The sequence below is a fragment of the Meriones unguiculatus genome, chromosome 18 (assembly GCF_030254825.1).
Source record: "Meriones unguiculatus strain TT.TT164.6M chromosome 18, Bangor_MerUng_6.1, whole genome shotgun sequence".
NCBI lineage: Eukaryota > Metazoa > Chordata > Mammalia > Rodentia > Muridae > Meriones > Meriones unguiculatus.
Window position 1 is genome coordinate 10,377,810 of NC_083365.1, and position 13,198 is coordinate 10,391,007.

Consider the following 13,198-nt stretch of genomic DNA (forward strand, 5'->3'; position numbering starts at 1 on the left):
GGGTCGGCTGGAAGGGACCCATGGACTATCCCGCTGGCTGTGCTGTCCTGCCCGCCCCTGTTTGGATTCTTCCCGAGGTTTCTTGGCCAAGGAAGCATGCCTTTCCTCCAAGCAACACCCCCAAGCTGGCTCCCCTCCATAACTCCACATGAGAGGGAGGTGGCGTCGGCTCCCCGGCCAGCCTGCAGTCTGAAGCACAGGAAAAGTCACTCTTGCTGAACCTCCATGGGAAACAGGCAGCTCTCCTCCTCTAGGGTTCTGACTCTTGGCTGTATAAGCGGAACATGACCCATCTCTCATTCCCACAGTTTGCTCCAGGCACACAGGACCTCATGCTGTTTTCCTACCGAGCCGGGGTCTTCGTGGCTTTGAACTTGCTATCCTAGTCTCAGCCCAGGATGTTTCTTCCCATCTCAGGAACTCCTGCCAGCCCTTAAGCCTGGAACCAGATGTCAGCAGCTCCACAAAGGCTGCCCTTTATACATGTTCATGTGCTTTCTTTCTAGATACTTCTAAAATGGTACAAAATAGTGCAAAAATTTGTAGAGAGTGCCACCTTTGACTTGAGGAATACTTGCTGGAGCCTAGTTCTGGGAATTTTTTGTTTGTTAGTTTCTTGTTTGTTTGTGAGAGAGTTCCACATAGTCAGGCTGACTTACTGTGTAGCTGATGCTGACCTTGAACTCCTGATCTTCCTGCTCAGCCTTCTACATGCTGGGATTTCAGGTGTATGTGCAGCTCTGGTTCTGAGTTCATCTTGATGCCCAAGTGAAGGCTGCTACCTGTCCGCAGACTCCAGTCAAGAAAGAGCTAACGCATTTATGTTGTTCTCTCCCCTGAATTCCCACGTTAAATATTCTGCTGTGCTACAGTGTGATCTCTCTCCTTTGAAACCCTGTGCCGCTGCTAGCAACAGCCGTGACGATCGAATCCAGATAACCCTGGTCATGTAAGCCACATCTGCACTGCCTGTTTGCCACCCCTCCGGCTCCATCTCCGTTGGTGGTGGTAGGACTATGGCGCATCTTGGCCATCAGGTGAGAAGGAGCTTCTAGTCTTGGGTGAGTGGCACGCTTGTTTTAGGCACGGCGGCCTTCCGCCACAGTTCCCTCCAATATGTCTAAGTTTCCGTGCGGCCCCAGGAATGTTTCTCTCATCCAGATTGTAGGATACCTGTGGGTTCCCCATTTTCTCCCTTCAAGGCTGAGCTATGGGGCAAGCATGCCTGCTCCTGCCGAACTTCCCAAGGCTTCAGAAGCAGCTGAGGCAGCTCCATGCTGCAGGTCTCTTCCTACTGATGAGAAGTCTTTCCACAGGATTCCTCACTAGCCTAACTATGAGGGTCTTACTGTCCGAAGACTCTCCTGTGAAATGCCCTTAGAGAGAAGGCGGCTGGCCACCTTTTCAGGATGCCCAGGGTCCTAGTGACCTGCTTTACTCCTCCACAATGTGAGATGGCCAAGCCAGTTTGCTTCCGCTTCCTCCTGCCTCTCTTTTCTCCTCTTCGTTTGCTTGTGTTTGGCTGTTTCTATTATTGACTCTATTGCTTCATTTCCCTGTAAGGACAAGTGTGAGAGCGACATAGGACATGAATCCTTGTCCGAGGCAGTTTGGTGTCCCACCGTTTCTGTTCTTTTGTCATTCGGCACAGCTCTGTTGAAGCCCCGAGCCGCAGAGACAGTGCTGCTACCCCCGAGGGAGCCCCTCGGTGGTCTCTTGTGTTACCTCAGACTGACCGCTCACTCCAGGAGTTGGGCCGTCTACTCTACAGGCCTTTTTACTTTGCTCTGGTGCCAAATTCTTCACTGGCATTTTAGCTTGTCAGTATGATGGCTTATAACATCCATGTTTTGTTCTCGGAAATCTAAGAATTGTTTTAACAGGAGTACAGCAGTGCTCACTGTGGGCTTTGGCCGGCTTCTTCATCTCTTTAGCCAGCCTTGCCTTTGAGTATTGTTTTCTTGCCCGGAGGCACTATGGGAGCTCTGGAGGAACAGGAACGAACATCCCACTGTTCTTCCTCTGTTGCTGTGCTAAAGTATCTAACAAGGCTAGTTTTCAAAAATTGGGCATTTGACCTCTATTCTGGGTAACCTTAGAATGTTTGTTCTTAAAGGATAGTAACAAGAACAGAGCCAAATGCTTCAACTTGATCTGATCTTTCAACAGCTCAGTCAGTACTTGTTCATTGGGCTTCCAGGTGTTAGAGATTATTTAAGCATTGGGAACGTGGAGGAAAATTCAAAAGGGCAAAGACCACTGTTCTCGTTTGCTGTAGTTTGGACATGCAGTGCATCCCAAAGGCCAGGATTTAAAAACGCTGTGGGGCCACTGGGAGGTGGTGGAACCTTCAGAGGTGAGGCCAGTGGGCAGGAAGGCTGGTCATGGCTGCTGTGCCCTCCACCCACGCTCCTCCTGTTGCACTTTTGATCTGTGCCCATCACAATGTGGGCGGCCTGGTCCTCTGTGTGCTCCCTGCCACGAGGTGACTGGACCACCAAGCCAACACCCAGGGCTGAGTGGACCCCGTGAAGCTGCAGCGACGGCAAGCCTCTTCTAAGGTAGTGGTCGCCACAACGGAAAACTGACAGGAAGCACCTTCGCTCAATGTGCGATCTGCTGAGAAACCGAACAGAAAACCCACATCTGCTTCCTCGGAGCCGAGTTCGTCACTTCACTCCACAGAGCCGCTTTTGCCTTAGGACAGTTTTCTTGACTTCCTGTTGGACACGGATGATGCATTGTTGTTCTCCTGTCGCCAAGTTCAGTATTCTGAGCTCATGGTGGCTGGAGCTCTGAGGCTCACCGCTTACGGTCCTCACTGGCTGGGGCTCTGTTCTCCTCTTGGCTCCTTCAAGTCTGTGAAGGTCCTCCCCATACAGTCCCCTGAATGCTGGCAGCTCACAGGTCTCCTTTTCCCCTGTATTCACACATATACCGAATCTTATTTGTTACATATTTGGTGTACATGTAACTATGTAATCTTATTTGAATTATTGGTTATTGTGATCTTTTTGTTATATTATTTAATTAATAAAAAAAATCATTGGTCACCAATTTTTTTTTTAACTTAAGACCAAGTTATTTTCAAGTGCTAGCAGGAAGTCTAGATGGGAAAATGCTGAATAAACAAGGGTGTGGGGTGTGTGTGTGTATGAGTGTATGCATATATGTGTGTGTATATATGTGTGTGCATATATGTGTGTGCATATGTGTGGGGAGTGTGTGTATGAGGTATTTGTGTGTGGATGTGGTAGTCTGAGCTTTCCTACACCAAACACAGAGCGCAGACCCCCACAAACTGTCCCTCATCTCGTGGCTTTGCTCTTTGTCTCTGTGTTTCTTAAAGTCCGCACTCATTTCCCTGTCACTTCCTTGCAGTGTATCAGGCTCGGAAGAATCTTCTCCCGCAGCCAAGCTGCTCAAGAGTGTCCGTCACCTGCTAATTCCCCAGCACGTTATCTCACTACATACAGTGAAAGATGTACATTCACTGTTTTGTTACCTGTAACGCCTTAGCGATTTTGTCTCTCGAAGGCTGAGAACAATTCTGGCATGGCAGGCGTCTGTTACATGTTTGTTGACTGAATTGACAAATGACAGAGGCTCTCACAATGTAGTCAGACTTCAGATGTGGCGAGAGCTGGAGGGAGAAGATATGGGAGCAGAGCTTCTGCCAGCCTCGCGGCCAGGCCCGGGGTAGCTAGGCATCGTGCTTTCATGCAGACCCCAAAGCCTGCTAGGAGACTAAGGATGGGATAACCCTGACCCCACCCAGCCCTGGGACCTGTGCCAGTGCCGGCACCAGCCTCCGCTCAGGTTCCCCCCCTCCCCCGGTTTCAGGTGTCAGTGGAAGCTAGCAGGCTCGGTGAGGGGCAGTGGGCACCATCTCCCTGCTGGGCCTGCCTGCTCAGAAGGAAGAACGCCGGCATGCAGAGAGACCATGCTGGCTGCGGTCCCGAACGAGTCACGTGCCCACCTGGTGCAGGGCCACCTCCCAAGACTGCGTGAGGACTGACAGGGCTGTTGCTTATCACACCTGGGGTTCTGGATGGCCGTTATACACATGCTGTGCAACCAGACACTGCCCTCACTGACTAATGCTCTGCCAAACGCATATCTGCCTTTGTTAGATGTGGGCCCAGTGCTCTCCAGCAGGCAGGTAGACGAGGACTGGCAGGATGATCCTTGTAGGTGCATCCAGACACAGAACTGTGAGGCCACCGAGGAAGCATGGCGAGTGGTGGTGGTGGTGAGGAAAGGTGGCGCCTGAGCCGAGTTTTGAAGGTTAAAAAGTGTGTGTGTGTGACTATAAGAGAGGGAGAGGTGGCTCAGCAGTTGAGAGGACGGCTGCTCTTCCAGAGGACCCAGGTTCATTTCCCAGCACCCACACAGTGGCTCACAGCTATCTGCGGCTCCAGTTTCAGGCTCCAGTGTCCTCTGTTGGCATCCACGGGCAATAGGTCTGTACGTGGTAGTGATATGTGCAGGCAAAATACTCATACATAAAATTTAAAAATAAACAAAAATTTAAAATGAAATCTATGTATTTCTTAGATTGTATGTTTACAGTCAGAGGCCAAAGGGCAGCAGTCACTTACGGGGTTCACACCCCTGGACAAAACCTTCCCACCTCACCATCAACCGCGCCATGGAAGAAACAGTTCAGCAGAGAGGGCAGCAAGGGAATCATGGAGGAAGACAGTGCCTGGGAAGACATGTAGAGTATGAGAAAGCATGAATCCAGGAAGCCACCATCCAGGATCTATCGAGGATACTCAGAGGTCCGGGCCAATAGAAGAGAAGCTTGGAGCCTGGCCCCAAACATGGGCAAAAGGGCCAACAGTTGAGAGTTCAGCAAACCATAAGAGCACCCAGACACCCCTAAGCCAGGCATGGTGTTGCATGCCTATGATCCCAGCACTCTGGAGGATCAGGATTCAGAGATTAACCCTTTCGCTACATAGCAGCTTTGAGGCCAGCCTGTGCTTGATAAGACCCTGTTTCAAAAAACCAGAACAGCAAACCAACAAACTCCCCAGAGATTCCGAATTATTTCCCCTTCTGCTCATTCCTCATCCTCGTGAAAACTGTCCTATCTCATGTCCCGGGTGCCCCTTCCTCCTCCCTCCACCCCCCACTGGCCGCATTCATGGCATCTAGGGTCTGGGAGAGCTGGCTGTGGATATAAGATCTTTAATTCTACATAGACACGGGGGCAGAGACATAAATTGGAGAGCGGGCAGAGAGAAAGCAGTGCAAGAGGCAGGGAGGCTGCAGGAGAGGGCTGGAGATGCAAGGTCCTGTAAGACAGAGCCTGCTGGGGCCTGTATCCCTTCCCTCCCTCAAGAGGCCTTCGCTCTTTGAAATCACTCATTGGTGACCTGGGCTGGCTCACGCAAGTCTTTGTAAGCAAACGGCAAGGCGACTCGACTTCTCTAGGTCTCTGGTACAGCCCCGTAATACACAAGACGCTCCTCGGTGCTGCTCTTGGCTTTGCGACGCTCTTGGTTTTTGTGTCTTGGCTTTTGCTACCTTGTGGGCTGCACCCTGCTGATGTCTTTCTAGTACACGTCAACACAATCGTGAGTGCTCATTCTGTTTGTACGGACTCACACGAAAGGATATCATTGCAGGTAGAAGAGAAGCTTCGATGGCATGTAGCCTTGAGTGGAGGACATTGGAAGCTCCTCCTAGAAAACTTGTACCTTGAAACAGTTCAGGGACTGTGGATACAAGAAGCATGCTATTAAGCAGGATGCATTCTACCTTTAATCTTAAGGCTCATTCTCAAATACTTCCCGTGAAAGGACACATTTTGGTTCGTTTGTTTGTTCATTTGTTCTTGGCATAAACAATTCCAGGTGATCTACCCAGGACCCTTGCTTCTTTTTTTTTTTTTTTTTTTTTTTTTTTGCTTCCTATCTGATCCATTTGTGTTTCACATGAAGAGGAAACGTTTGGCAGGATAGGGCTACCTGGTGGGGCTGTGCAGGAGTTCCGAGCTACTCTGCTCTTCCATCTTCAGGGATGATTCCAGATACTGAGCCGTATAAATATTTTAGGCCTGATGGAAACTTCTCACCTGTGGATAGAGTGGATTCTTAGTTAAGATAGCCCTTCTCTGTGAAAGGTACACTGGGATAGTTCGCTGACAAAATCTTTGCTTCTCAGATTTCTCTGGGTCTCTCCAGCTTGCGGGAACAAACAGGGTCACATTAACAGCTTCCAATCTAAATTTTGCCAGCTCATTCAGACATGAGCCATGCGAAAATACCACTGGGAAAGTGGGACAAGAGAACACCAAAGGTCCGTTGGACAGCTTCATAAACAAATCCTGGGATCCAAACTTAGGCCTTCATGCTTGCATAGCCAGTACTTTACACAGGGAACTATCTTCCTAGCTCCCAAGTTGGCATCTTACACCAGTTCCTGTTTGCTATAACAGAGTACCAGAGACGGGATAATTTGTAAAGAAAAAAGGTTTCCTTGTCTCGAGTTTGAGGTGGGGTGGCTACATTCAGTTGAATGTAGAAGGACAAGTAGGTCATTCAAAGGAAACTACTGAGGGCACCTTCTGTATTAGTTACTTTTCATTGCTGTGACCCAAATACCTGACACAAGCAGCTTCAGGGAGGAGGCATCTGAGCCAAGAAAACATGGCGGTGGTGGTGATGTGTGACAGAGGAAATTCTGCAGCTCCTGTGAGACAGGAAGCAGATAGAAAAGCAGACAGGGTCCCCCTAACCTTCAAAAGCACTCCCTCCTTGGCCTACTTCCTGCATCAAGTCTCTACCTTAGAACTTCCTCAAAATAGTACCCTCAGTTGGAGATCAAAGGCTCAAAATGTGAGCTCGTGGGTGGCATTTTCAATTAAAGTGCTAACCCCTGCTTTGTAAGAAGCACTGTGAAGGTCAGGCCCACTGCCGACAGGAACTCACCTATGAAAGGCCCGAGTCCATGTGAAAGCATCCCCTGGAAGAGCTGCAGCCAGCCCCAGAGCACGGAGAATGCCTGCTGGAGGGAGTCACTGTGGCCGCTGCACAGTCCACCTTCCTCCCGTCCCTCCTGGGTCACCCGGCAGGAGAGTCCACGAAGCCCAGCTCTGCCGGCCTCAGACCATTCACTCCTCTCTCAGCCGAGGCTCTGTATCTGGGCCCAACTTGTTTTGTTCCTTTCTTAAGTGTGAGAATAACCTCCCAAAGGGGCCCTTTTCATCTCTCAAACAGATTTCCAGCCAGCTTCCCCCGCCAGAGTTCCAGGCCTGTCCAGATGTGGCTGTGTCCTCAGAATAGGCCTTGTTTCAACTTCCTCATTTCTCTGTAACGAATTGTATCTCCCTGGAGGTTTTACTTCCAGTATGAAGGGGGTGGACGGTAAGTGCTGTTTGATGCAATCATTTAAACAGTCCCTCTGCTCTCTGTAGGTTAAAATTCTCTTGGTGCTCTCCCTCGTTCCAGCTGGCTTCAAGGTGGCTCCTCCTTTCTTTTGGGGTAGCATGAAGAGCTAAGAGCACCAGAATCTCCTCATGTCCCTGCCCCCTGCCCAGGTACCCAGAGGCGCTGCTTTGGTAGATAGTTGGAAAGCAGAACGCCAAGGGGCAGCAGACCCACCCCTGAGGGTTGGTTGACATTGCTGTTTATTTCGGTAGCTATGGGTGGTCTGTGTCCTCCCATCTCTTCAGGACTCAGCGTCACTGACCTGCTCTCGGCTCTTGGGCACTGAGAGACCATCCTGCCTTCCTGCCAGCCCCTGACCAGTCTTTAGCTCTCACTTGGCCTTCTCCGGATGAGGCCTCAAAGCAGACAACCTGTGTGTGCTCTGTCACATCTCCTGGGCCCTCCAGGAGCAATGGCTTGTGGTGGTGATGTGCTAGGGAAACATGGGGACTTCTGCTCAGGAAAAGTGGGATCTCTGGCTACGCCTTGAGATGAAGTCTCATCTAGAGTCAGAGGAAGTAAAGTCAGTGAGTTTTTAAGAGACATGTGAAAGGCAGGCTCAGTGGCTCACACCTTTCGTCCCAGCACTTGGGAGGCAGAAGCAGGTGGATCTCTGTGAGTTCAAGGCCAGCCTGGTCTACATAATGAGTTCCAGGACAGCCAGGGCTACACACAGAGAAATGCTGTGAGACAGGAGAAAAGTGTGCTTGAGATTCACGAAGGTGTTCAGGGCAGTGTGTCCTGAGCTGCCCCACAGTGGCTGCTGTCACTTACGTGGCACAGCTCTGAGATAGAATTTACGGTGAAGTTTAAAGATGCAGAAAAGCCTAAAATGTTTTAAAACAGTGAGATGGTTTACTTACTTTCTTTATCTTAAAGACTCTCTGAATGAACTTGTAGGTAGTCTTAGAGGTGTGTTGTTTAGATCTAGATGACAACTTGAGCCACGAGCACTCTGGCCCTCGTTTGAAGTGTCTTTAGGAGGCAAACAGCAGCTCTAGAGGAGTTTTGATTTATTAGCCGAGTTTCTGCCCCGCAGCCAAGGGAAGAGACTCCATCCGCTCCTGTGGCCTCTTAGTGCCCCGCTTCTCTCTCCTGCCTCTGTCATCACAGGGACGGCAGCCAAAGCTCCCCTCTTCTCTTTCAGATGCTTCTTGGAGATCCAGCGAAAGCCACATAGTTCGGGAGGTCTGAGCAGGTAAGTTAGGCTGGAAGCAATACTCAAACGGTCACATTTTCATAAACTGCCCAGCCCCCAGCCTCAGAGCAGACAGCTTTGAGGTGTATTTATCCCGTTCCTCTGAGAGCTCCCTGAGGACTTGAATCCTAGATGACCACATCAGTAACTGCTCTATTCATGTGCCTGGACCACTTTTCTGGCCTATTCCCTTCATCCTTGCTTTCTAGGTCCTAAGTAAGTGAGCTGAACTCAGGTCTAGCCTGTGCCTCACACTTTAGCTTCCCTCAAGTTTTTGCATGTCTGTGGTACCCCAGGATTTATGGTGACTCTAGTAAGCTACACCCAGACCCCCCTCCGTGTAGCCACAAGGGAGCACACAGCTCTCCAGATGCTGGAGTGGGAGCTAAAGGGAGCTGGAGAATTATTTTCTTTCTGTGGGTGTTCTACATTTCTCCTTGTGTTTTACTAATGAGAATCAGAGGGCTTCCTCCACCCACTATGGAAACCAGGAAGCCACCCATCCTGGGCCATCCTCCTGTGGAGGCTTTGGTCACTTGTAGCTGTGGAATTAGCTGTTGTTTTCTTTCTCTTTCTTTTTCTTTTCTTTCTTTCTTTCTTTCTTTCTTTCTTTCTTTCTTTCTTTTTCTTTTTTTTTTTTAGACGGCCCTTGGCTGGCTTAGAACTCACTATGTAGAACCAACTGGCCTTGAACACTAATGCTGGGATTACAGGCATGTGCTCCCATGCCTGGCTTTCTGCAACTACTTTAACATGGCTACTAGACATTTTAAACTCAGACTGTAGCTGTTGTGAGGAACCCAGGGCCTTACCCTTTCCTTCTGAGCTACCACCCCCGTATTTGGTACTGTTTTTACCTGGCAGTTTCTTTTACACATTGCTTCTCTGCTGCCTTCAATGGGCGGTGGGCCTCCCTGTGCCGTCTGTGCCCATGGAAGTCTGCGGCGCTGAACGGTAAAATTCATTGTGTGTTTCCTATTGAGAAATGGTGTCTCCAGCCCAGATCCAGCATCTGTTTTCTCTGAAAGGACAAGCGAGCATTCTTTTCTCCTGTGGTTTCAATACGGGGAAAGGAACCGTTAGAAGGTGTTTCCCAGTGACTCTGATCGCCACTCACTGTGCTCACTGAGGGGATTTTTAAAGGTCTCACTGTGTAGCACAGGGAGCTCTCATCGTGTTCTTGCCTCAGCCTCCTGAGCACTGGGGCTGTGGGTGTACACCAGGCCTGTCAGATCTGGATTTGAACAGGGCAGAGGATTGGTATTCTGGCGTTAGGAGTGTACCCCTAACTGGCAGGAAGCCAGATGATTGGTTATAAGATGGCCATTTGACTCAACGTAAGCCAGTGAGCGGCCCTCCAGAGTGGCTGGGGTAAACGGGGGAATTCTGGCAGCACCTCACAGCCCTCTTCAACAGCAAATCAGAGCCCTGCGGTTAGGAGTCATGGCTGCCCTTTGTCCTGTTTCTGAGGTCTTGGAAGACCAGTTTAGAAAAGAAGAGAGAACCCTGGGAGAAGGCTTCCTGGAGATCTGCTCAGCTCTCCCTGCAGTTCTAACCTGAGAACCGCTCACATCCTCAGAGCGCGTTTTTTTCCTGGGGTCCTGATACTTGCAAAGGAAAGCAGCTTACCCAGGACACAGTAATGGGTCCAGAGAGAGCAATGAGTGGACCAGGTTCGTGTTTACAGTTCAAGCGGAAAGAACCAGATGCATTTGCCACCCTCCCCCTTTTTCACAGCAGAAAAAGCCGCTCAGTAGCCTTCTTGTTCAGTGCTGTGGGACGTCTCCAGCTCCACCCCACAGCTGCGCTCCGGGCTCAGCAAATCTGCGGCGGGGCTGGGAACGCTCCGCCGTTTATAACATTGTTTCTATGGGAGACACATTCCAAGATCCAAACAATGAGTTTAGTGGAGGGTATCTGGCTTCCAGGCGGACGGGATGCACTCGTCGGCCTGGCCACCCTTTCTTTCACTGTTAGGTTCCCTTCCCCTTTGGTTGGGGGCGCATACGCGAGCAGTTATAGTGAGCGGGCGCAGAATCAGCAGCTGGGTGCTCCCTCCTATGCACTAGAGTTCCCGGGGGCCTGAGGATGGAGAGGAGGAGGAGGTGAGGGATGGACAAAGAAACTTGACTTCCTTCACATTGCTGTCACGTCCGCCGGCCTGCGAGGTGGAAAGGGGCCCACTCAGCGGCCCAAACAAACCCTTCTGAGAACAAGGCCGGTGTTAGAGAGAAACGCCGCCCCACCGGGCACATCCTCGGCTAGGAAATCTGCCTTCTCTAGGCGGGCTGCTCCCCGGGAGTGACTGTCACAGCGCCAGGCGAGCCTTCGAGCCTGGGCCAGAGCTCCACGCCGCCCGGAGAGGGCAGGCGCGATGTGGTGAGAGGCGCCACCTTACCCCTCCACCCGCGCCCTCCGCCCCCTCCTCATTCACTCTGGCCCGCCGGGAAGAAACGCTGGCCGCGCGCGCGAGCCGGGAGGGGAGGTGCGGGGTGGCGGGGGGCCGAAGTGGGGTGGCGACGCGGAGCCACAGCATTGTCTGTCTTGAAGGGAGGGGAGAAGCTCCGCCTTCTTGGGGGGAAGGAGGGTGAGGAGGGAAGAAAGGCAGGAGAAGAGGGGTGGGGAGAGGAGAAGTACAGGGGTGACGGGTGGGTTGGTCAGGGATCGGCTGATAAAGGCAGAGCTGGGGGGCGGGGCGGAGGGGCCGGGGGGCGGGGCGCCCGCCCTCCATCGCCTTGTCGCCGCCCAGCCCGGCCCGAGCGAGCCGGTCCCGCGGATCGCCGGCCAAGCACGCCGGAGCACCCTCACCCCGACAGGGGCGCCCCCACTTTCCAAGCCCTGCGGCGGGCGCGGATGCAGCTGGCCCTGGACGCAGGCAAGGCACCGGGCGCGGGGCGCGAGGAGCCGGGGACTGGCGCGGGATGCGGGCGGAAGGTGCGGGCACCAACGGTCCTGTCTCCCTCGAACCAGCCCAAAGTTTTTCCTCGGCGGCCCTTGGCCGGCCTAGTTGGGGCCCCGAATCTTCCCTGTCGCGGCTCGCCACCCCCCTCCCACGCCACACGGGGCTCCTAGGTGTCAGGGCTGCCCCAGAAACGGCGGAGGAGGCGGGCGCCCCAGCCCGCTCGCTTTCCCCGGGTAGAAAGTTGTGGCCTGGAGCCCATCCTGCCGCTCTGACCCCTTGAGGTCTTTCCTGCGGTCGCCGCCGTGCGCAGTTAGGAAAGCGCCCCTCTCCGCAGGGCAGGGTGTCCGGGCTCGCTGGCGAGGTGGAGCGGCGCAGCAGGTGCAGCCTGGGGGGACTGCAGTGCGCCCCCTGGCTCCCAGGGCGAAGAGCTGGCCCGCGGCCAGCCGGGCCCCCCGGGCGTCAGAGTTGCAGGGCGCGCGGCGCACTTCCCCCTCTTAGGTCTCGCGTCTCCTCCGGAGCTGGTGGCTGAGGTCGCTGGAGACCGAGCGAGGTAGGTGCTTTCAAAAGGCGGCCCGGCCATCCGTGCACCCCAGCTCTGTCCCGAGAGCGCCCCGGAGTCGGCAGAGTGGCTGTGTCCTGCCAGGGACAGATCCGGACGGGAGCCGAGACACTGCGCGCGCTTTAGCCCCACAGGTCTGACAACCAGGGGCTCAGAAACGTTTCTCCCCGACAGCACAGGCAAGGGTGAAGGGAAACATCCCACAAGGCAAGGATTCCTGCTTGAGGAAGCGTGCACAAATGCCAATTTGTCAGGTCAGGCTCTGTCCCTGCGGTGGGAAGAAAGATTAGAACCACAGGACTTAGGAACAGCGGCAGGTTGAGCATGGGGATCCTTTGGAAGAGCATGCGAATGAGGAATCTGAGGTTGTTATGTCTTACTTTGAACCCGCGTTTATTACGTGGGGGTTAAAGACATCTCTGTGCTAAGCTGTACTGGGTTTGAGAAGAGCGCCCTTTCCCTCCCTGTTATCTCCCTCCCTTTCTGTCCCAGGGAACCAAATGTGGCATCTAAGTGGTGCCCATTTGAGCTCGGAGAGTAGGGCTGCTGAGTGTGGTCTGTTTGCCCCTCTGGACTAAAGCCCGATTCCGAGGACCTGCTGCAGTCCAGCAGGTTTCGGGAAGGTAGAGAGGAGCATCAAATGATGGCGGAGAGATGACCTTAGCTTGCGAAAAAACGTGTTTCTTGCCCTGGTACAAGAGGGAACTGTGTGTAGTCTGCCCGGCCACCTGAGGGTGTGGACTGGTAGTATTTGGGGCTGCCTGTGTTGGGGGGGTTATGGGAAGCCACACCCATTTCTTTAACAAATAGAGGAGCAGAGGTGCGGTGCTGCGGAAACAACAAAGCATGAGGTTCAAGCACAAGCGATGAGGGGGCAGCCTTGGACATAGCAGAAAGGAGACCAGGGTATCCCAGATGTCCACACCAGCGATGTGGCCAGGCCGGTCAGGGTACCGTGGTGTCTGTAGCCAGCACCATCCCCACTTTGCTGAGGGCAGTGTCCCCAAGCCCTGACGCACACTTCGCTCCATCTCACCGTGTCTTCTCTTTAGAGTACCCGCTCTCTTTCTATTGGGGGGAGGGGAGCGGGGCGGTAGACG

The 13,198-nt window shown here is 52.9% G+C and overlaps 1 protein-coding gene and 1 long non-coding RNA gene across 5 annotated transcripts in view; one reads left to right on the forward strand and one right to left on the reverse strand.

Annotated features, from left to right (window-relative positions):
• Window positions 1–5,886: 5,886 nt before the first annotated feature.
• On the reverse strand, window positions 5,887–10,570 carry LOC132649022 (uncharacterized). Of its 2 annotated transcripts, XR_009587415.1 has the most exons (5): window positions 10,267–10,570; window positions 9,495–9,687; window positions 8,303–8,647; window positions 6,942–7,942; window positions 5,887–6,085 (listed from the first exon to the last, which is right to left on the reverse strand). It is a non-coding gene; the product is annotated as an uncharacterized LOC132649022 (long non-coding RNA). The 2 variants fall into 2 exon arrangements; XR_009587414.1 differs by lacking the exon at window positions 10,267–10,570 and having other exon boundaries at window positions 9,495–10,256.
• A 323-nt stretch (window positions 10,571–10,893) lies between these two features.
• Window positions 10,894–13,198, forward strand: part of Rassf2 (Ras association domain family member 2) — a 36,594-nt gene continuing 34,289 nt past the window's right edge. Inside the window, exon 1 of one of the 3 annotated variants that reach the window (XM_060371774.1) lies at window positions 10,894–11,016. The gene's annotated coding sequence lies outside the window, so the exon portion shown is untranslated. Of the gene's footprint in view, window positions 11,017–11,263; window positions 11,513–11,979; window positions 12,090–13,198 lie in introns of those variants that run through there. The other 2 variants (XM_021651090.2, XM_021651099.2) reach the window with 2 other exon arrangements.